Genomic DNA, 22,438 nt, shown 5'->3' with positions numbered 1-22,438 from the left:
GCCTGGTGTGGGAGTGGCCTCTCCTGCCCCAGATCAGCAGACACACCTGTCCCATTCAGCCTGCTGGGTAGGGGCGCCCTGGGCGGTGCCTTTAAGGTGCGAGGGTGGCGACGGCGGGGGTAGAGGACCTGCAGCGCGGAGCTTGTCAATTAGCTCCCCTCTTCCCTACGGCCAATCCTGGGGGCGTCCTCTGCTGCCCAAGAAGCCGGATGCCCGTCTCTAGGTCAGCTTGCTCCTGGGAGGTGGACGCGATGAGGTCGAGGGGCAGAGGCAGCTGCGACTGCCGGCTGCCCCGCCTAATGGGGCCTCTTCTCCTTTCCCCTGACCTGGCCTGGGGACGGCCTCTCCCGCCCAAGATTCGCCTGACACAACACACCAGGTCAGGTTTCTCCTGGGAGGTGGGCGCAGTGAGATCAGGGGGTGGAGAGGAGAGGGGTGCTGCCTATTGGGAGCTGGAGGATAAGCTCCCTTCTCTCTGGAGGCCTGACGTGGGGGCGGCCTCTGCTGCCCCTCGTTCCCAGGTCACCCTTCTCAGGGTCATATTGCCCCGGGGGTGCGTTAAGTTGCGGGGGCGGCTGGGTGATGGCGAGGGTATGGAGCCTGCCACTTGGGAGCTAGTGGTTTAGCTCCCATCTCCCCAGCAGCTTGGCCTGGGGGCAGCCTCTGTTGCCCCAGGTCGCAAAGCACGGTTCCCCTGACAGCTTAGCCACCGGAGGTGGGCAGGATGTGCTGAGGGGGCGGAGGCAGCCACCAAGGCAGCGACGGAGGGTGCTGTCCCAGGCCAGCTGGTCTATTTGTTCCCATCTCTACCTTTGCTGCCCTAGTTTCGCAGGACGTCCTTCTCCAGTTTATCCTTCTCCTGGGAGGTGGGTGCAGTGCATGCAGCCCAAGGTCTGGGCTCTCCTCTGGGGAGGGGAAGAACTCTCTTGTTCTCCTTTGTCTTTATTCTTCAGCGAAGGGGTTACTTGACCCAATTCTTAACCCTGAGAAAGTGTAGCCTGTGTTACGGAAGAGCTGCTGGACAGTGTGGTTTCTAGGTGGGTTTTCACATCAGCTGATGCCCAAGGTAGGCAGGAAAGCTATTACTCAGAGGTTCTTAGTGTGGAGTTGGGGGATGGCCCCACTGTCCTCACCATACTTTTTAAAAATGTGTTTCTCCCCTCTTTTTCCTAGGTGACATTTTAGGTTATTGGGTCACAGATTGCTGGCACACTCATCCCTGTTCTCAAACATCTTTTAAACTTGGGTGAAGTGATAAGTAGGGGAAGAAGATGATTTACTGAATGGTAACAATACTTAAATTTGCATTAAAGCTAAATTCTGTCAATCTTTCTCAAATGATTTTCCTCGGATTCAAAATCCATGACCTAGTGAATGTTGTACTCCTGTGTAAATCATTGATCTTCACATCACATTTGTTAAATGGTCAATGAGATTTGTTAAGTAGATTATTCCTGAAAGAAAAAGCTCAGGCTTTTGAGACTTCCTTGTCTGATGTCACCCAGGCAGTCACAGTAGAAGACAGAGCTGATATAAAAAATCCCTCAGCTGCCTGAACTGCAAAGCTTCTGGGATTACTGATCCCTGAAATGCAGGTGACTCTTGATGATATTCTGGGGGATGGTTTACATGATCAGATTGTTCCAGTCCTGTAAATGGGTTCCGTGGCCCCAGCCCTGGGAGAACTGGTCATAAGGGCCATATCGTGAGGGGTGGGATGGGAAGGCAAGGTGTAAGAGCTGGAATCACTGAGATTCCACACTCGCTAAACACAGACTCCAGAGCCTAATTGTTGTCAGGTTCTGTTCTGGATTTGAGAGTGTGTTCAGACATGATTCTTGCCCGTCAGGAGTCACTGCCTGGGTGGAAGTAACCTTTACACAAATCTGGGAAGGATGGCAATTAAGTAGATGGGCTGTTATGGTTCTCAGTGTGCCCAGGCTCCCTCTTCAGGCACTCGTGGGACTAACGAGAGTCATGTTATTCACTCATTCACTGATTTATTACCCTTGAATTGATCATTTGTCCCATAGTAAGTGAAACAAGGGATCAGGGACCTGAGTTTTGTCCCCTCTCCTATCACTGATTGTATCTGTCAGTCGGGTGCCCTGCGTATGCATTGTGAAGTGGTGGTATTTCTTGCCCAATGGGGCTGCACTGTCAGTTCTGAGAATCAGGGGAGTCTCGTGGGTAGATCAGCACCCTGACACACATGACACCCCCCCACCCCGTGAGACAGCACTGTCGATGCTCAGGTGACCCGATGTAGACGGCGGTGTTAAACGTGAGCGTGTTTAGTGATCTTGCTGGCTCTGAAAATACAGACTACCGGTCCCTACCTCTGGAGACGCTGAGTGTCTGTACCCCAGAATTCTGCATTTTAAGAGGCACTTTAACTAATTCTGATGAAGATGATCTGAGTGTCCCATTGAGAAACAGTGTTGTGCGGTACAGCAATATTGAAGATTCTCAGGGAAAGATGTCTTTTCAGGATGGTCCAAGGGCCCTCACTTGAGACTTTTGCCTTGGGTTTAATTGTATGTGTTCAGAAGTGATGTCTCTCACTTCCAGTGCTTGTAAGCGTGCTCTGTGCAGGGACTTGCACTCAGTAGATGGCAAAAACTATGATTCTTCAGGTCACTGAGCTAGAGTGTGAGCGATCTTTTATTTTGGTTTTCTTTATAGCAATGCAGAGTCTCCCAAGAAGAGATTCAGACTGAACAGCTTTGTGTCAGTCTTTGGAAGGCCGCTGGTGCCCAAGGTGTTCTCTGGCAGCGCAATGACGAATCTAGGTCCCTCTTTCACTGCTACGTCATTGAAGTGGACCACTTGGGCAAGGCCAAAGCTGGTATCTCAACCATTGCCCTTGACAGTGATTTTCAGCTCCAGGAAGCCATCAGATGCAGCAGGTGGCCAGAGGAGGAGCCGAACAGGCTAATGAAATGTGACATCCCCAACTTCATCAACACGGACCAGAACTCTTCCTTTGGGGAAGATGATCTCCTGTTTTTGGACCCACCAATTGTTCTAGAAGATAAGCCAGTTGCTCAGACCTCACACAAAGACTTGAATTGAGAAACGTGCTTTGTCAAGTGTCTTTCTGAAGATGTGAAGTCTGTCTTTGTATGGCAGGAATTCCCCTTTCACAAAATTGTATGTGTTTGTGTCTGAGAGAGAGAAATGGAGACAGACAGAAAGACGGAGACAGAAGAGAGCCCCTTCAGAAGAGAGCTGGTTAAGGTGAGTTTTTGTGCCTTTAAAAAACATTTGGGGTTTTGGGGGGAACAAAGTATTTACACTGTCTCATTCTCCTAGTTGGAGACCTTGGCCCCATACTCATTGTTAGCGGCCTTGAACGGGGGTTGGCACGGTGCCACTTCCACGCTCTGCCTTTAGCACGTTGCTTTGCCTCTCAGGGCTGCCACCCTTTTAACTGTAAGGAGAGGAGTCTGGAGTAGGTGATCCATCCCAGCTCTGCTGTTTTGCAAATTTCTGATTTCGTATTCGGATGAGGATGGGATACACCCAGAGCAGTATAAACCAGGCCCTACCTCCTGCCTATTGCTGGGGCATCCCTCAGGTCTGTGCCTTCTACTCAACCCTTTACTGAGCCCAGCTTTTGTCAGGAGCCCAAGTGCCTACCGAGATGGCAGGGGACGTCTCTCGTGGTCACGGTGGCCATCGTTTCTGTTGGTTGTGCTGAAACAGCTCTTCTGAGATCTCCTGGCCACTCTTGCTCAAACCTGAGGACAACCCTGTCATTTCTTTCCTAGGAGGAGGATCAATGCATGGTGCATTTTATGACAATCCTGTCCCCAGGAATGCACGGAAGGTTATCAGCTGAGTGAGGGGAGGTGCCTCTGTGTCCCTGTGTCCCTGTATCTCTGTCTGCTCACAGTGCTCTGCCACCGGCTACTGAGCAAGAAAAGTGCTTTTCACCATGATGTGTGTTTTGCAGACGTGTAGGTGATGGTCGTGTGGCTCGTGTGTGGGCTTTGAGCTGGGATGTTGAAGGGCTTATACATACCTCGTCAACATGTATTCGAGGTGGCCTGGTGCCACACAGACTTGATTCATGAAGGCATCAAGCCTGCACACCTGTTTGGAAACAACTTGCTTTTGATCAGTCACACTGCATGCATGACTCGCTGCTAATCTCTGGGTGTTTTTTTCTTTTTAGATTTATTCACCCAGTGTCTTGCTTAAGCTGAAAAATAGTTTTATTTCACCAGAATATTCTCTGATTCTTTGTTTTCACACATCCAGTTTTTTAATTCCTTTAAAAATTGTTCTGTGTTTATAATGCCTCCTTATTTTGATCATCTCTAGGTTCCCAGTGGCCTGAGCCATGCACCAGATTTTATGTAGGAACTGTAACACCAAAAGAAATCCCCTCGCCATAATATCTTTTGAGGAAATTATTATTCTTTAAGACTCTAACTCTAAATCGTAGAACAAAGCATGGAACATTTCTTGTAGTTAATACATGTTCATGCAAAAAGAAACTTGATATTTTCATTGAAGAATGTTGATTTTAATAAATTTTACTAATGTGAATATTATTATTCATAATTTAAGTAACCAAATAAAACCACAGTTATTTATTATTAAGATTGAAAACTATTTACACAGTCTCTCATTTAGAAGACTGAAGTGTACTTAAAAGATGATAAAATACCCATGATGACACCATCTTTTTTATTAACTAAATATCAAGAACTGTGCAGGGATAAGATTTGACCACCTGCAAGCTGCCAAGTTCGCATGAGGTAGTTTGTGGATGCTGCCAGAAGACAGGACACTCCCCCAGGATCAGAGACAAAGGACTTCCTGCCAGCACAGCAGGCAGCCTGTGGTTCATGTTCATGTTGGTTCCTGGGTTCCTTTCCTATTGCTGTTGTAACAAAGAACCACAGACTCAGTGTCTTAAAGTAACACACATCCATTGTCTCACTGTTCTAGGGTGCAGAAGTGCAAAGTCAATGTCAGTGGGCTAAAACCAACATGTGGCCAAGGCTGCGTTCCACACCGAGGCTCTTGGGAGGGATTCATCTTCCTACCTTTCCCAGCTTGCAGAGGTGCTCACACTCCTTGGCCCAGGGCCCTGTGTCACTGTGACTTCTGCTGCCACTTCACATGTCTGTCTCTGACCAATGTGCCTCTCTCCACTAAGGACCTCCGTGATGACGTTTGCTTTCCCACAGTGATCTGCTATCCCAAGGTCCTTGACAGTCACACCTGCAGAGTCCCTTCTGCCATGCACTGTGACATATTCCCAGGGAATTCTAGGGATCAGACCGTGGACATATTGGGGGCCATTATTCTACCAAGTTCTTCCCTTTGGCCCCACTGGTTCTTGTCCATCCCACATGCAATATGCACCCACGTCATCCCAGCACCCTCCAGAGTCTCATTTACTATACCATCAACTCAAAGTCCAACATGTAGTCTAACTATTATCAGCTCAAAAGCCTAAATATTTTCATCCTCATCGCCTAAGTCAGGCATGATTGAGACCCTGGGTGTGATCTTCTCTGCTCAAAATCCTGCAATGGCTTCTCATTTCACTCAGTGAAGAAGCGAGAGTCCTTATGGTGACCTTACAGCTTTCCTCCCCCTCCCCAAGCTGAGCTCATCTCCGGTTTTCTCCCTGGCTCACTCCGCTCCAGCCACACTGGCCTCCCTGCTGGCCCTTGGGGACATCAGACATGCACCCACAGGCCCGTTGCCCTGGTCGGTCTCTGTCCAACTCATATGCTGAAGTCCTAACCGCCAGGACTACAGAGCATGACCCCGTTTGGTAATAGGGTTGTTGCAGATGTCATTGGTTAAGAAGAGGTCATTAGGGTGGGCCTTAATCCAGTATGACTTGTGTCCTGATAAAAAGGGGCAATGTGGACACAGAGACACGTGTACATGGGAGTTGACGGGTTGAGATGTGGAGAGAAGACGGTCGTCTCCAAGCCAAGGAGAGAGGCCTGGACCAGCCTCTCCCTCCCAGCCCTCAGGAGGAACCAGCCCTGCTGACACCCTGCCTGCAGACTCCCCGCCCCCAGGGCTGTGAGACCGTGAGCCTCTGTGGTTCACGTCACCCAGCGTGCGGTGCTGTGTTAGAGGGAGCTCAGCAACTAGCACCCCCTTCTCAAGGTCCTCAGTGAGGCCAGCTCTGGCCATTTCATTTTAAACTGGAAACTGCCTTCCCCTTGTCTCTGCCCCAGAAACCCCCTCTCCCGGATCATATTATTTCTATCACCCTCTATAATACCATATATTTCACATGACTGTCACGACTGTAGTTTATGTTCTGCTCTTCCTCAGTCCTACAGGGACAAGGATCCTTATTTGCTCACTGACGGACCTCAGGTGGCTTGAGCAGTACCCGTGGCACAGCAGTCAATACAAATTGGCCGGATGGAAGGAGGGATCGTTCCTTACATTCACAGGTGAGTGAACGAAGATTCCGCGGGATTGAGTGTCTCGCTCAGGCACAGAGCTGGTAAGTGTCAGGCCAAGGTGGGTTTCAGGTACCTATGAACCTGAGGGAGGCTTGAGTGATAACATTTCCATTGATTAGTATTTCTCAGGTGTCTCTTTTTCTGGCTCTAACTTTTGACCTCTTTCTGTTATTCTTCTAAGCTTTCAACCAGTTTTAAGTTTTAATTTTGCTTTGTCTCAGTTAAACAAATGAAATCTGTAAATCTTTTAACTCATTATTTATTTCATCTAAATACATTGTGATTAGTGATGATGTTTTATTTCTGGCATCTTGTTTTGTGACTTCTATTTGCTTTGCTCTGCTTTTCTCCTGCCTGTTATATACCTTGCAGTCATGGTTAAGAGCATGGCGTCTAGAGACAGCCTATCCGGGCTTGGTTCCCTCCCTTGCTAACCATGTAACCAGGATATGTAATCCGTTTGAGACTCACTTTCTTCGTATACAAAAAGTGGCACTATCCACCTCAAAGACTGTGAGCAGTAAGTGATAAAATAGATGAAGAACTTAGAATAGTGACCGGCCTATTTTGCATTCTTCATTTTGACTCCTTTATTTTTATTCTCTTTTTAAACAATTACTTTAGAGATTTCTGTTGAATTTTAATGAACACCCTAGATATTGAAGATTAAAATTTACTTAACCCATACATTGAATTTTATATACCAAATGATATCTGTATTTTGTTTCCATAAGTTCTGTTTAGTTCTCTAAAAAATTGATCTGTTTTCTTTTTCATGATGTCCTGATTGTTCATTACGCTATATAAGATTCATTTTATCTTTAAATGATTCAGTCATACTTATTTTATGCTCTCTCTTATATTTTGTCATAATTTTAGGCTCTGGAATATTAATCATCCTGTGTTTTACAGTTAGCTCTTTCTTCCCTGTGGCACTTATTTCCTTCTGGTTTTAGTTGTGTGTCTGTGTGTGTGTAGAGTTGTGGGAGTTTCTCTATAGTGAGTACAATTTTTTTCCTATGATTGTGCCTTACATCCTGGTTTTTAAAGTTTCCCTAGAGAACAATTTTGTGTTGCTTATCCTAAGGCTCCAGGTGATATGATCAACCTTGAATTATTGTATTTTTTGGTTAGGGAATTCCGGAATCTTAAGTGGAGTATCAATTTGGATTCCACATTCATATAAAGCAGGGGCGTGGAGATTAGATTTTTTTAAGGGAGACTTTGTTTTTCCCTAGAGAACCGGTTGTTTCACCCCTTTCCTGTGTGCACATGTGGAGAACTTTGAGTCTCCCTTTCAGTGAAGAGGCAAGTCTTCCAATACGTCTTATGCAGAGGTTTCTATAAAGGAAGACTCTTCTACATCTGGTATGGACCCTTTTCCCTAAATGGACATTGTATCCCTATTTATGTGCAGATGAAAACCCCTTCCCTCCAGGGTGCGGTGGCATCAGCTCACAAGATTACCATTTTGGCGTTAAGTGTCCTCTTTGTATTGTCACCTGGGAACTTCTCTCTCCACAGTAAGCTCTGTGTTACTTTTGTTGTTGTATTTTATCCGGCATTACTGAAAGTTTTACTTCAAAGGGATCCTAATTAGCTCTGTTTACCTGTTTCCAGAGCTGAAAGCTTCAGTTCTAGAGTATCTGTTTGATTTTTCTTAAAAATACATTCCATTATATTTCTCTGGGGAAAGTCTTGACCCTGTTATCTATTCTCCCAACATTTCCTTATTTTCTTGAATATATTAAAAGTATTTTATAGCCTCTATTGGTAACTCTGATGCTTACATCACCTGGGGGTTTGTATCCATTGTCTAACGTTCCTTATTCTCATTTTATCTATCATATAGTCTTGACATGTTGCATGTCTAGAAATTCTTTATTACATGGCAGACATTGCAAATGAAAAATCCATATCTTATCTTCCGTGAGAGGTTTTCTACCTTCCCGTTAGGCAGACAGGGTGAGGGACTGATCATCTCACTCCAATCAGGCCCTGAGTTGTGTCAGGACAGAAGTGCCTTTTTTCTAAAGACAGCTTTGAGGTATACTTGGCAAAATAATTTTCACACATTTAAAGTGTACAACTTAATATGTTTTAACATAAGTATATCACCAAGAAACCATGACCATATTCAAGACAGTGAACATACCCATCACCCACAAAACTCTTCTCCTGCATTTTGTTGTCCCTCCCTCGCTCCCCATCTATTCCCCTGGAAACCATTGATCTGGTTTCTATCACAACATAGAGGATTGCATTTTCAAGATCATTGTATGAATGGATTCATGCAGTATCTACTCTATGTTGTCTGACTTCTTTCATTTAGTGTAATTATTTTGAGAGTCATCTGTGTTGCTGTATTAATAGCTTATTTTTCTTTTAGCAGAGTATTGCTTAGTTCTGAGTTTTTCCTGAATAGTTTATTGTGAGCAGTGTTTGGATAGACCATCCTTTGTTTCTCCATTTACTTCTTGATGGATGCATGGGTTATTTATAACTTGAGCTGTTATAAATGATATTGTAGTGAATATTTGGTTACAAGTCTTTGTATGGACATATGCTTTTCTTTTCTAAAGCATCAGATGAGGAATGTCTGGGTTATGTGGTAGATAGGTGTTTACCTTTTTAAAAGAAACTGTTAAACAGTTTTCCAAAATGGTTGTGCTACTGTAAATTCCTCGTGGTGTGTATCAGTTCTGGTTGCTCTATTTCCTTGCCAGCACTTTGTAAGGTCGTTCTTTCTAATCGTATACATTCTAGTAGGTATGTGTAGTAGTATCTCACTGTGGTTTTTAAAAACATTTCTCTAATGACTAATGGCATCTTTAATCAGCATCTTTTCATATGCTTATTATCCATCTGGATATCTTTACTGAAGTGTGTTTTCTGGCCTCATTCATTCATTCAGGTGTTTGCATTATTATTGAGTTTTGAAACCTTTTTATTCTGGATCAGACACAAAGAGAGACACTTACCAGATATATGATCTGCAAATAGCTTCTGTCTATGGCTTGTCTTTTCATTTGCTTCACAGTGCTTAGAAGAGCTTTGAAGAGTCTTCATTTTTGTAAAGTTCACTCTATCAGTTAATTTTTAAAATAGATTATACTTCCGGTGTCATAGCAAAGAAATATTTGCCAAACCCAAGGTCATAAAGCTTAACCCTATGCTTTTTCTCCTAGCTGTTTCATAGTTTAAGATTTCCTATTAAGATCTATGATCCACTTTGAGTTAATTATTGTATATTTTGTGAAGTGTGGATCAAAGTCCATTTTTGTTTTTTGCATATCACTATCTAACAATTCCAGCACTACTTGTTGAAAAGATCCTTTTCTCCACTGCATCCTTTTTGAGAATCAATTGTCTATATAAGTGTTGGTTTAGTTCTGAACTTCCTATTCTGTTTCATTATTTTATTTTCCTGTTTTACACCAACACCATACTTTCTGATTACTGTAGCTTTATAAAAAAAAGTCTGAAAATCAGATAGTGTAAGTCTTCCAACTTTGTTTTTCTTGTTCAAAGTTGTTTTGGATATTTGGGATCCTTTGCATTTTTATATGAATCTTAGAATCAGTTTTTAAATTCCTTACATCCTTTTCTGCCAAAATTCCACCCATGTCTTTGGCCATCTCCAAAGCCACATTTTCTGAAGAAGTCTCTCTAGATCCCAGGTGAAAGGAATTTCTCTTTCATCTGTGTTCCATTCACATTTCATAATATTTGATTACATTTATTCATATTTGGCTGTATGTACTTGTCTGCTCTTTCCTGCCATATAGTAAACCTCTCAAGATTAGGAATCTTGACTTGGTTCCCTATGTCTGCTGAGAAAACTAGTTCTATGCTTTGCAGGAGTGAGCCCTGTAGTAAGAGGTATCTGCAGCACACATCCAGCTCATTGCTTGCATATTGTCAAGGAATCCTGCAGATTTAGAATTGTTTATTGATTGTTGTCTCCAAGATGGCTCAGTCTTTTTTATTTCTATTACTACTCCTGCAGTTTCAAAGAACAATGGGCTAATTATTTTCCAAATATCAAAACGTAGTGTAATTGAGTTGTGATGCAAATTATGAGCTGCTGTGTCTTAAAACCTGCTTAGTGTTCACAGGCTCCTTCACTCATGGAACTTTTGGGAGAATGACATATCCTTAGAGATAGCACTGCTGACTTTGGCGACCTGAGCAGCAGTATCTGAACTCACTCCTCCTGTATTTCCAGTGTCCCGTCTAGCCCTCCTCCAGCCCTCCATGGGGGGACCTGCAGTTCTGCCCTCGAAAAGCCTGTTGCTTCTCAGGAAGACTTCCCAATGAAACATAATCATATTCTTCTTGTGGTGACATTCAGTCCAGTGACCTGACAGCAGGGGAAAATGTTTAGTCTGCTCTTAGTAGAGCCTAAAGTCTTCCATACTTATTAGAAGCAAATCCAATGAGGGAACTGTGTTGGCATCTAACAAATCAGCATAAATGTCTGATGAGGAAGATCAGCTTCCCCATCCCACTCAGGCGTCATGTTGATGTGACACTCACCTTGGCTAACATTTTCTCCTGTGTGCAACGTAAGTTTCAAGGCATATGAATGGCTTTTTGTTTTTCTTCCTTGGTCTTTCCACATTCACTGTGTCTGGTGAGATTATATGAGTCCTGATTATTTTCAAACCAGCGCTTACCCTTTTTAAAGGATCACGTGTTTGAAAGGCTAGTGGACAATTGGTTAGAAGACAGAAATCCTTAGATTTTGGTGCTAGAGTTGAATCTTGGTTAGGGGTGAATGAAAATTCCCATTAAAATTTTAAATTCAGTGTTACAAAGTTTTAAAAATAGTTAAATATTAGTCAATTTCATTAAACACTTTAGCAGTTATTTAGTTTTAAGCCTGTTTCTGGGGCAATTTTGCAATGATTCCCTCCCTTTATTGATTCCCTCTTTATCAGAATCCTTGAGAGGCCCCTGTCATCACTGTCAGTATCATCATCATCATCATGGAAATGATTCCTCTGGAAGATTCTAGGAAAATAAAGAGATGGGTGGGGTTATGTGTAGGTCAGTGTGTGCATATACAATAAGAACAGTTATCAGACATTAGATGCAAGATATCCATTTTATTTGGAGAAGAATGTGGTCATGAATTCCTGATGTGGTGAGTGAAGGGAGCAGTGGGAACATGATAGTCAATGGAAAGGAGGAGGAAGTAAGTGAAGTGGGGAGCATAGATCCTTGATTAGGCGATCATCAAATTGGTGTGAATGAGGGTAGAGTGGTGGCAGAATCATGTTCCTCCCCCGCCACATGTTGGCCAACTGTGACATGTTACTGTACATGGCAAAAAGGATGACAGATATATTTGGAGAAAAATCTTAGAGGATTTCTGTCTTCTAAATTGTCTATTAGCCTTTTAAACCCATGGTACATTATTAAAGATTAGTGGAGGGCCACAAATAAAAAGGATTCATATAATCTCACCACACATACTGAATGAAGACTAAGGAAGAAAAACAAAAAGTCATTCATAAGTGCCTTGAACCTTAAATTGCTCATGAGAGGAAATGTCACACAAGGTGAGTGTCACAGCCACATACATAATGCCTGAATGCGAGGGGAGAAGGGGATCCTGAGATGAGACAATAGGGTGAGTAGCCTGGATTGTCCAGGTGGGCCGAATGTAATCACAGGGGTCCTTAAAATGGAGGACATAGCCCAGCTGAGTTTAAAATCAGAGGGAGGTGTAGCCATGGAGCAGTGTTCATAAAGGCTGCTGGCCATGAAAATGGAAGAAGTCAAGGGGCACAAGCTAAGGAAGGTGGGTGACCTCTGGAAACTGGAAAGAAAAAACAAAAACAAGGAAATATTCTCTTCTAGATCCTCTGGAAGGAAGGAACCCTACTGGTAACTTGAATTTAGCTCAATGAGAACTGTGTTGGATCTCTGACCTCCACAGCCATAAGGTGATAAATCTGTGCTGGTTTAAGCTGTTAAGCTTATGGAAGTTTGTTACAGTGGTAATAGAAAAATAACACAGTGAGCGGTAGTGTAAGGGATTAAAGTTCTAGGCTGGGGTGTGGAGAGGATTCTGACATTTACACCTAAAAAACAACCAGGTTCAGTGGGAAGGTGTTTTAAGGAAGACCTACCTGGTAGGGTTGTTAAGAGGACTGTTTGGTGTGAGGAGAGCATTGGAGTAGAGGAATCAATTAAATCTCTACCAGAAAAATAAGGAATAAAATATAACAGGGCTTCAGTATTAGTGGATGCAGGAATGGAAATGGGCAGAGAGATATAAACATTACTTTGAAATTAGCTACAGGTTTGATGATTGCATGTTGGGGAGAGTTAGCCAATGTGTGGACTGAATGTTTGCATCCCCTCAAAACCCATATGTCGAAACCCCATCTCCCAGGGTGATGGTATTGGGAGGCGGGGCTTTTGGATGGTGATTACTAGGATAAAATGAGGTCATGAGAGTAGAGTCCTCATGAATGGGATTAGTGCCCTTATAAAGGGTCCCAGATTGCTTGCTTCCCTCTGCTCTGGCCCATGAAGATAGTGGGAAGACAGCCATCTTCGAGCCATGAAGGCTATCCTCTCCCAGATACATTGACCTCAGCCTCCAAAACTTAAGGACCATGCTGGTTGTTTAAGCCACCCGACCCATGGTAATTTGTTACAGCATCCCAGACTGACGAAGACAGTGGAGAATGCCTCTGAGTTTGGCACTGATTGCCTGGAGAATGCTGAAACCCAGGGAAGTGGGCAGCACAGACGCTTACTCATTTAACCCTGGCAACACGGTACGAGATAGAGTCTACATATTCCTCGCTATTTAAAAGGGAAGGAAAAAGAGGCACAAATAACAACAACAACAACAACAACAACAACAACAGCAATAATTTTTCCAAGATTCACACAGAAACCCCTGGAGGCAGAGTGAGAATTTATACTCAGGCAGGCTGGTCCCAGAGCCCCTGCTCATAACTACTAAGTCAGATCACCTTGCTTATGTGGATCAATTTATTTCAAGTGTGATATGAGGTTACTGTGTCCAGTAACTTATAATTTCAAAATTACTCACTGTAAGGGAATCATTAGTTGCAGGCATTGCAAACCACAGAAAGCTAGACATACAAAAATAACTCGTTAGGGCAAGATAACCAATAATGTTTTTAAATATTATACTTGCTGAACCTTTGCAATAAAATGTGTATTTATAATTCTGTCTGGCTACAGAATAACTTCATAATCCTGAATGTGGCTGGTGGCTCCCATGGTGGACAGCACGGGCCTAGAGAATTTAAGTGACTTGTCCAGTCTCGCCCAGGAAGCTCGTGGTGGGATCAGAGCTATAGGCTGGGAGTTTTCCTTCCTATCCAACAAGTCCCTCATGGAGGCTTAGAAGCTTCTCCTTTGGTGCCCAGCTGTCTATCCGTACTTATGACATCTTGTCAGGTGTCCCAGCCTGCTCCTGAACAACAGTCAGTAACCACTTCTGCTCTTTTCTGGCCAGGTAATACATTCTAGCAACTTCCATTGACTTCTTGGCATCAGTTCTTACCTGGAAGGGTAGTGCCTAGAGATGCAAATGTGTCCACATGACAGGGTTTTCATAAACATAGCAGGAGTTGTCAAGAGAAGAAAACGTCAGGAAGACGAGTGGAAGCAGGTCATTTAATATACCAAATGGGTACTTTCAATGTATTTTTGTGTTTCCAAGTCCAGACTTGTTCTGTTCGTGCATTACAGGCCAATAAATCGGGAGACCAGGACTTGGGGCAAGAAATAGCGACTTTAATTTGGAAATCCAGCTGAGAAGATGGAAGTCTAATGTCCTGGAAAACCATCTCCCCAAGTCAGAATTCAGGCTCTTTTTATATTAAAAAGGGGAAGCAGGAATGCTTGGTTGTTGCAAACTTGGTTTATGAATTCTTTGTTGTTAGAATCTTTTGTTCTTGCAGCTCTTCACCAGGGTCAGATCCGTGTAAACCTCCAACAGACAAATGTTATTTTCTATTCTGTAACTTGTTATCTTTATATGAGTGGGAAAGTGTTAATATCCTTTAAAGTCAGAGCCTTGAGAATAGGGTCTCCTGTATATTTCAGGCTCTAGGCAACATTGTTTTAAAAAAGGTGCAGAACCAACAAGACTAAACCTAGGAAACAGGGCACAGGGTTAAAGTCAAAAGAACAGATCTAATACGGAGTCAGATTTCTTCTCTCTTATTTCAGTAGTGCCATGCAGAAGGCACTTTGGGCAGCTTGTTGTAGGGTCCTGGAGGCTTTCTCTCTCAGCCTCTGGGCGCCTATATTGTAAGCCCTTCATAGCTGTCTGGCCTGCTGGAAAACCACTCCAACTGTTTTGCCCAGAAGATGTGTTCTGTTTATAACTCATCTCTACAGCTTGGAAAACAACTCAAGAAAAACTCAGTTGGTTTTCCACCAGCCCTGGGCAGGGGTGAGGGAAAGCATGTTATTATTTCATAAAATAAAAATAAAAATTAAAAAAATAATAAAAATAATAAAAGAAGTCTTAAAACAGCACTGGGCACATAGGAGAGAGTCAATAAATGTTTCCTGGCTTAAATTAAAAGTGATGGATCAGTGATTCCATGGCTGCTGTATTTGCTGTGCTAGTTACTCCTTTGCTCCATTACAGTTTTTTTAACTGAAAAAGAAATACATGCATATGGTTAAAAAAAATTCAAACAGAGCACAAAAATACACAAGTGAAAGAAGTTTTCCCTCATCCTCTGTTCTTTCAGCCCTAACTGGAGATGCCACTGTTTATTTTCCTTTGTGTGCTTTTCCAGATATGCTATGCACAGTCCCACCTATGAATGTAAGTTCCTTAAACTTTTACTTATTTTTAACTTAAAGGGGTTTAAATCCTCAAGTGCCTTCTGCCCGGGTAATAGAAAAGAACAAATCTGACTCCATACTAGACCTTTTCCTTTGACTTAAACCCTGTGCTCTGCCTCCTAGGCTTCATCTTGCTTGTGAAACAATGTTGCCTAGAGCCTGAAATATACAGGAGAGCCTATTCTGAAGGCTCTGACCTTTAAGGATATTTAACACTTTTTCATTCATAAAAAGATAACAAGTTGCAGAATAGGAAATAACGTTTGTTTTGCTGGAGGTTTACAGATATTTGACCCAGGCAGATAGCTGCAAGAACAAAGGATTCTAACAAAAAAGAATTCCTACACCAAGAAGTTTGCTACAACCAAGCACATAGGAAAGGAGCCTGAATTCTGCCTTGGGGAGATGGTTTTCCAGGACATTAGTTTGCCATCAAGGTCTAGAGAAACTTGCTATTCCATGCCCCAACACCTGGTCTCCGAACTTATTGGCCTGTCCTGCACTGAGGAGAATAAATTTGGACTCGGTAACACTCCTGTCTACCTAGCAAGCTGGGCACTGGAATTGAGGACAGCTCTCCCACACCCAGGGACCTACTGTGAGCCCTTGATGGTTCCCCTAGGGTGGGCTGTGGTTTACTCAGGAGGGATGCGGACTATGTACCAACAGTCAGGCAGTCTGCTCTGTCTGGGGCTCTGATCTTTTACCTGCTGCCCCCTGGCAGCCCAACACCTGGGACATTGGAGCTAAGGCAGAGATCCTGCCAGCCTGTTTCCCAGCGTGTAAAAGGGGAATATGTACTCTTCCCAAGGTAGTTCTGAGCGACAACACTTGCGGGTGCTTGTTTCCCAGAGCAACAGGAAACCCAGCTCTGCATGGGGGCAACGGGTGTGATCCCCATAGGGGTTCTGCACAGGCCTTGGCTGGAGGGCTTGACCAAGGAGGTAAAATTTGAGCTGCGGGCCTTGAAGGGTTACAGTAGGGTACAGACGCAGTACTGCCGCCTCTTTCGGGGTGCCCCCAGAGGTAAAGCTTTTTCTCTCCATCTCGGCTACTCCCCTCCCCCCTCCAGATCCCTCCCTTCTCTCTGCACCTCCTGTCCGTCTCCCTCCACTTTTCCCCTCCTCTCATCCTCCTCCCAACATCTCCCTCCCTCACTTCCCCAGCTTGTCTCACAGAACCCAGAGGCTCGCTGGCCGTCCTGCGCATGCGCAGTCGGTGCCAGCTGGACCGCGGGTTGGAAGCTCCAGCTCCGAGCCGGGGATCGGCCCCAAAGGCTTCTCAGCTCTGTCGCCCGGTAGGCCTTTGGCTCCTGCCCGGTGCCGGGGCCTCCGGCTGTGGACGTGCAAGGTGGGGGGCTCACGGGAAAGGTTCAGGCGGCTGCGGGAGGGCGGTCCGCGTATCACAGCCCGCCAGGGCGCGAGTCAGCGTGTGTTCAGCTAAATTGCTCGGGCCAGGCCCCTCTGCCCGCGCCACCTGCCCCGGCGCCCCGGCCACACCTGTCCAGGGCCAGGTGTGCACCTGCCGCCTCTCGCCCAAGCCGGACTCCCCTCAGTCCGCGGCTGGCATCCCCTTCCCCTCTCCCGCCCAAGAGTCCTCTCCTCACGGGCTTCCTCTCCTCGGCCGCCTACCCGTCCCCGCCCCTGGGTGGGCTGTGTCCCGGAACGGCGGTGTCTGCGGACCCGGACGGGAGAGAGCGGCTGGGGCTGGGGCTGGCCTCCGAGCGGGGCTGCAGCCCGCGTCCCCAACCCCCCGCTTTCCCTGCCCTGTGACCCCGGGGCTGCTCTCCTCTCCCTTTCTCGCTCCGTCAGGACCAGCTCAGTGGCTTGGGCACTGCTCCCCGGGCTGAGAGCCTCAGGCTGTAAATTCCAGCTTCTCCTGGTGAAGTCAGGAAAAGGGAGCGTCAGTGCTATGGGAGCTTCCATCTCCTCCCTCAGTGTTTCTACCCCAGGTAAGTTCCTTGAACACTTTCAGGTGCTATGATGGCGGTGCTTGATGATGTCGCGTGTTTTTATAATGAGGAGGATTACAGTGTTGAAAGCAAGGCTAGGTTCAGTTAAAAATGAGCTGAAGGCATGAGTCTGTGACATCTTCCAGGCTTCCCTGTCCCAGGGTGAAACGTGACCATCGATTTTAGAAAGATAGTTAGAGTCCCTAACTAGACCAGCCCAGCTAGTGTGTGTTAACAGGAACAGCACCACCAGAGGCGTTGGAGACCCAGGGACATTGCAGTCCTAAAGAGCTCCTGGCACAGTTTGGTTTTTTTTGTTTTTTTGTTTTTCTTTAATTGTATGGCAGACTAGTTGTATACAGGGGAAAATCATGGTCAAAAAATATTTTTTCATATAACACTTTTATTGTGATATTGTTCACACATCATGAAGTCCATCCATTTAAATGGTACAATTCAGCAGCTTTTAGCATATTCACAGTGGTGCAACCATTATTATTCCAGAACGTTTTCATCACTTCAGAAAAAACAGTGGAAACCAATGACCTATCCACCCTTCCCCAGTGGTGGTTCTAAAGAAGTTTCTTGGCTGTTCCTGACCATAAATTAACTTGTTACATTCCATGAAATATCTGGTAGAAATTCTTAACAGAATTGCATTGAATCTGTCTATCAAAACAGGAAGAATTAATGTCTTTATGGCGTAAACTTCTTCTACCCATGAATATATCTGAGACCCTATCTTTTCATCTGTCCAGAGCCTGGCCCATGGGAAGTCCTCACTAATTGTTGGGCTTGTGAATGATTAGATTCTATACATTGTTAGTTGCAAATGTAGCCTTTCACAGAAGAGAAAAGTAACCTCTGTGAAACCAAGTGAATCTCTGATGGTCAGAAAGGGTGACAGTCAGTGCTGGAGTGATCCAGTGAACTTGCTGCTTGCAGACAGAATTCTCCACCACCTACAGCTACAGGGATTACAGTGTTCTTTTATTTTTTTAATGACTTGCTTTTATTTTTCTAATTATTTTTTATTGAAGTGTAGTTAACTTACAATGTCAGTTTCAGGTGTACAGCAGAGATTCAGTTGTAAACATATGCATATGTATATACATACATTTTTGATTGCTTTTAGTACAACTCATTACAATAACTTGAATATAGTTCCCTGTGCTATATAGCAGGTCCTTGTCATTTATTTTATATTTATTAATGTGTATCTGTTAATCCCCCATTTCCTGCCTGCTAACCACAGTTTGTTTCTATGTCCATGAGTCCATTTCTAGCAGCACCGTTATTCCTAGTTAATATATGGTGCTTGGCTGCTTTCAGTTTCAGTAATTCCATCTTATCTGTGGGTGTTTTTCATCTGGTGGATCTGTATGTGGTTTGCACACGTGGTAATAGAGATCTGTATTTGGGAGAACTCCAGGCCTTGTGTAGTCCCTGGTACAGAGCGCCCTCTGAGATGATGTTTGAACTGGGAAAAAAGCATAGAAATTGTTGGAATTTCCACTATGCTTGAGACTTCCAGGTTTGTATAACCTCTCTAGCCCACCTTAATGTGGGCTGCACCCATACTGGGTAATTTGGTGGAACTCCATGGTATGGTGGTGTAGAGACAGGGACTTGTATGCTTCTTCTCTTTCCTTTTTCTAACACTCATTCTCCTGGGCCTCCCAGATCCTCCCACAGCAGTGCCAAGGGCTGGCTTGGTTCTGCACTCAGGCAATATTTGTTAATAAGGCCCTTTCCTCATCTCTTTGGAGCCTCCGTTTCCTTCTCTGCACAGTGAGACCGTAGACTAGATAAGTCCTTTTCAGTTTCTTTTTAAGCCATGTTTCCTTTGAGAAACAGAAAATGCAAATCTCTCCTCCCATTTCAACCCTTTAGATTTTGATAAGTCCTCCAAGGAGTGACATAGCTCTTTGTGGAAAACTGATGTGATTGTGATTCCAGGTGGCACAGAAAAGACTCTTCAGAGATTTATTGCAGGGAAAGGGCAGGAAAGGGGCAGTATTTCACACTTTCTAGTGTGAGCAATGGAGCAGGGGATTGGGTTTAAATACGGTGGCTGATGTGGCCTCTCTCTAATTTTGCACAATGTGATAAACCTCTCTCCATCAGTTTCTTCATGTGTCAAGTTGGGGTGATGGTATTTTAGGGTTTTTGTGAAACATCATACACATAATCCTTTTGTGTCTCGGTAGAAACAAGACCTGCTAGGGAGTCAGTGATTTCTTTAAAAAAAAAAATAAATCTTATCCATAGTACTCTGTGTGTATTTTGAAGTTCCTGGAGGGTGAGTGTTGAAACTGAAGTCCATCGTGGGACAGGTGGCCCATGGTTCTCTGTGCCCCAGATTGCCCCCTCCTCCCCAGTCCTCTTCCCCTCAGTCCTGGATGAAGTTCCCTAGTAGATTTACACAGAGTTCTTGTGGAAATGGCTTTTCATTTTATTGTTTCACCAAGAAGGGCTGCCATCATGATCTCTGTGGTCATGTTTTGGTGACCTGAAGGCTATGCAATTGGGGGATTCTATTTAATAAAAAGAAAAAAAAATACAAATACAAAGTTAGACCTAGGGTCGTGACAGGGGCTCTTGGAAGTGGGGACCATTAGCTTTGTTAGCTTCAGGTGCAGTAGTCTCTGGCCACGAGGACCCATCCTCGTGCTCTGAAGTTGGAGGGACCAGAGGGTTCAGTGGGAAATTTAACTGAGTGTATCTCATGGTCTAGGGATTGTCCTATTTGTGCTGTGTGTTCCTTATTTGTGACAGTGAGCTCATTTAATCTCAATAGCCTCTTTAAAAAATTAGACTTTTAATTTTGTGATGTAATGTAGATTCCCATGTAGTTGTAAGAGCTAATATGGAGAGGGCCTATGGACACTTTGCCCAATTTTCCTTAATGGTTCCATCTTGCAAAATTCGGGTACAATTCATTACTGACTCACTAACCCTTTGAGGTTTGTGTTATTGCCCTCATTTCTATTCATGATTAAACTGGGGCTTAGAGAAGCACACAGGCCTGCCCAGGTCACCCACATGGTTAATGTAGAGTCGGGTGAATGTGGGCTTGGGATTTCCAGGCAGTACCATTATGATGGTCTGTGGCAGGGAGCAGCATTCACTTTGCTTGTTTATTCATTCATTCAACATTAATTGATTAGATTCTATACATTGTTAGAATCAGTGTGTCAGATGCTTTTATAGGGTTATCAGATTCTTCAGCAGTACTGAGAATCAGGTAATGTTTTCTTTTTTTTAATCTGAGAAAATTAGCTCTGAGAGGTTATAACCAGCCCCCAAAGGTAATATAGCTCATAAAGGAGGGATAGTAAATTTGTACAGTCCCCCCTTTTTATGCAGGTTGTAACCTAGGCATTTTACATTTGCAAACTTCCGTAATCTAGATATATTCTTTTAAGGCAAGGAATTTTTTTTTAATTGAATTATAGGCAAGTTTACAGTGTTGGGTCAATTGCAAGGTGTTTTTTTAATTTTGAATTAAAAAATATTTTTTGAGGAGGGTAATTAGGTTTGTCTATTTGATTCATTTTTTAAAGTGAGGTACTGGGGATTGAACCCAGGACCTCGTACATGCTAAGCACGTGCTCTAACACTGAACTGTACCCCCCTCGCCAAGGCAAGTTTTCTTATCCATTATTCTGCAGCTTAGGAGTTCAAATAAATTGGAGTTGAAATCCAGATGTTTTGATCCCACTGTGGTTCTTTTCTTTATATTCTGCTTAAAGGGTTGTGGAAAGCAGTTCCTTTGTTCATTTTTTTATTCAGCAGTTTTGAGCACTGACTTTGCATCAGGGTCTGGTTAGGTGCTTGGAGCAGAAAACAAGAAATGACCCTGCTCTGCAGGGGCAGGAAGCCTAGACCAAAAGCTGGGTAATGTGATCCGAGCTACGGTAGCCATGTGCAGATGCTGAGGACAAACTGTACCCCCGGCTTTGCTTGGGCTTCCCTTGCCTTCTGGCTGGTACACACCATGTCACCACAACCCAGAGGGGACCACAGCCCACAGCAGAGTATGTATCTCGATCTCCTCTCCCCTCTCGGCAGGGGCTGCAACATGAGCATCCCTGACTATGTGCAGTGCACTGAGAACGACCAGATTCTCCTTGTGGTGGTCCAAGCCGTTGGGTTCATCTCAGAAGAGAATTTCTTTTGCATCTATAAGCGAATCAACTTGGTGAGCCAGATCAGCCCGTGCGGCTCACATTGGGCATTCTGTATCCACTACAGGCACCACTATGCGCCCAAGAATGGGTGGAGAAACTCCCAGACCCACAGCAAAGTAGTGGGCCTTGTCACCATTACCGACTGCCTCTCGGCCAAGGCCTTCGAGAAACTCCAAGTGCAGAGGAGCTGTATGGCACCTCATTAATGACTCTCAGCACTTTGTCTTTGTGCTGCATGGGGATGTAGCCGAGCAGACACGCACCGACGTGGCCTTCAATCTACGAGGGCTGCAGGTTGTTGGAGAAGAGGATCGAGGACTTCACTGAATCACTCTTCATCTTGCTCAAGTCCAAGTGGCTGGATAGGGCCCCCAACAAGTCTGGGGACAAGATCCCCCTCCTCTGCAACTTGATTGAGAAGGAGGACTTCATGGGACTGGACACAGACATCAGGTAAGTCTACCTGAAGGCCCGACTGCCCTGGCTGTGAGCCGGATTGCTTCCGGACATCCAGGAAGGGATCAGCAAAGAAGAGAGCTGTCTTGTAGCCAAGGGTGGAGGGAGGTGCAGCCCGCCGGTTTACAGACATTTAAAAGTGAATCTGCCTTTGTTTCAGAGAGATCCTTTTAGGGTTAGTGTGGACACTTACTCCCGCGTTTCAGCCAGGACCCCTGGTGGGACCCTTGGACTTGCTGTCCAATAGAGTAGGCACAGCCACTGATGTTAGGAGCGCTGGGGAGGAGGCTGGTCTGAGCTGACATGTGCTTTAGGTCAAATGCACATCAGACGCTGAGACTTATCTAGTAAGAGGAATGTAATCTATCTTGTTACTTTCTATATTGATTACATGTCAAAATGATAGTATTTTACATACAGTAGAATAAGTGAGATCTGTTCTTAAAATCAGTTTCTAGCAATTGTTTTTTGTTTGTTTGTTTCTTTGTTTACTTTTTAAATATGGCAACTGAGAAACTTTCTTT

General features: G+C 44.5%; 2 pseudogenes; both read left to right on the top strand.

Annotated features, from left to right (window-relative positions):
• The first annotated feature begins 251 nt into the window (after positions 1-251).
• On the top strand, positions 252-21,640 carry LOC140692027 (melanocortin-2 receptor accessory protein 2-like; annotated as a pseudogene).
• The window catches only part of LOC140692026 (trafficking protein particle complex subunit 9-like), a 64,989-nt pseudogene continuing 59,057 nt past the window's right edge, over positions 16,507-22,438 (top strand).

This window comes from Vicugna pacos, chromosome X (assembly GCF_048564905.1).
Source record: "Vicugna pacos chromosome X, VicPac4, whole genome shotgun sequence".
Classification (NCBI taxonomy): Eukaryota; Metazoa; Chordata; class Mammalia; order Artiodactyla; family Camelidae; genus Vicugna; species Vicugna pacos.
The sequence above is the reverse complement of the archived record's forward strand: the minus strand, read 5'-3'. Positions and strand labels throughout refer to the sequence as shown.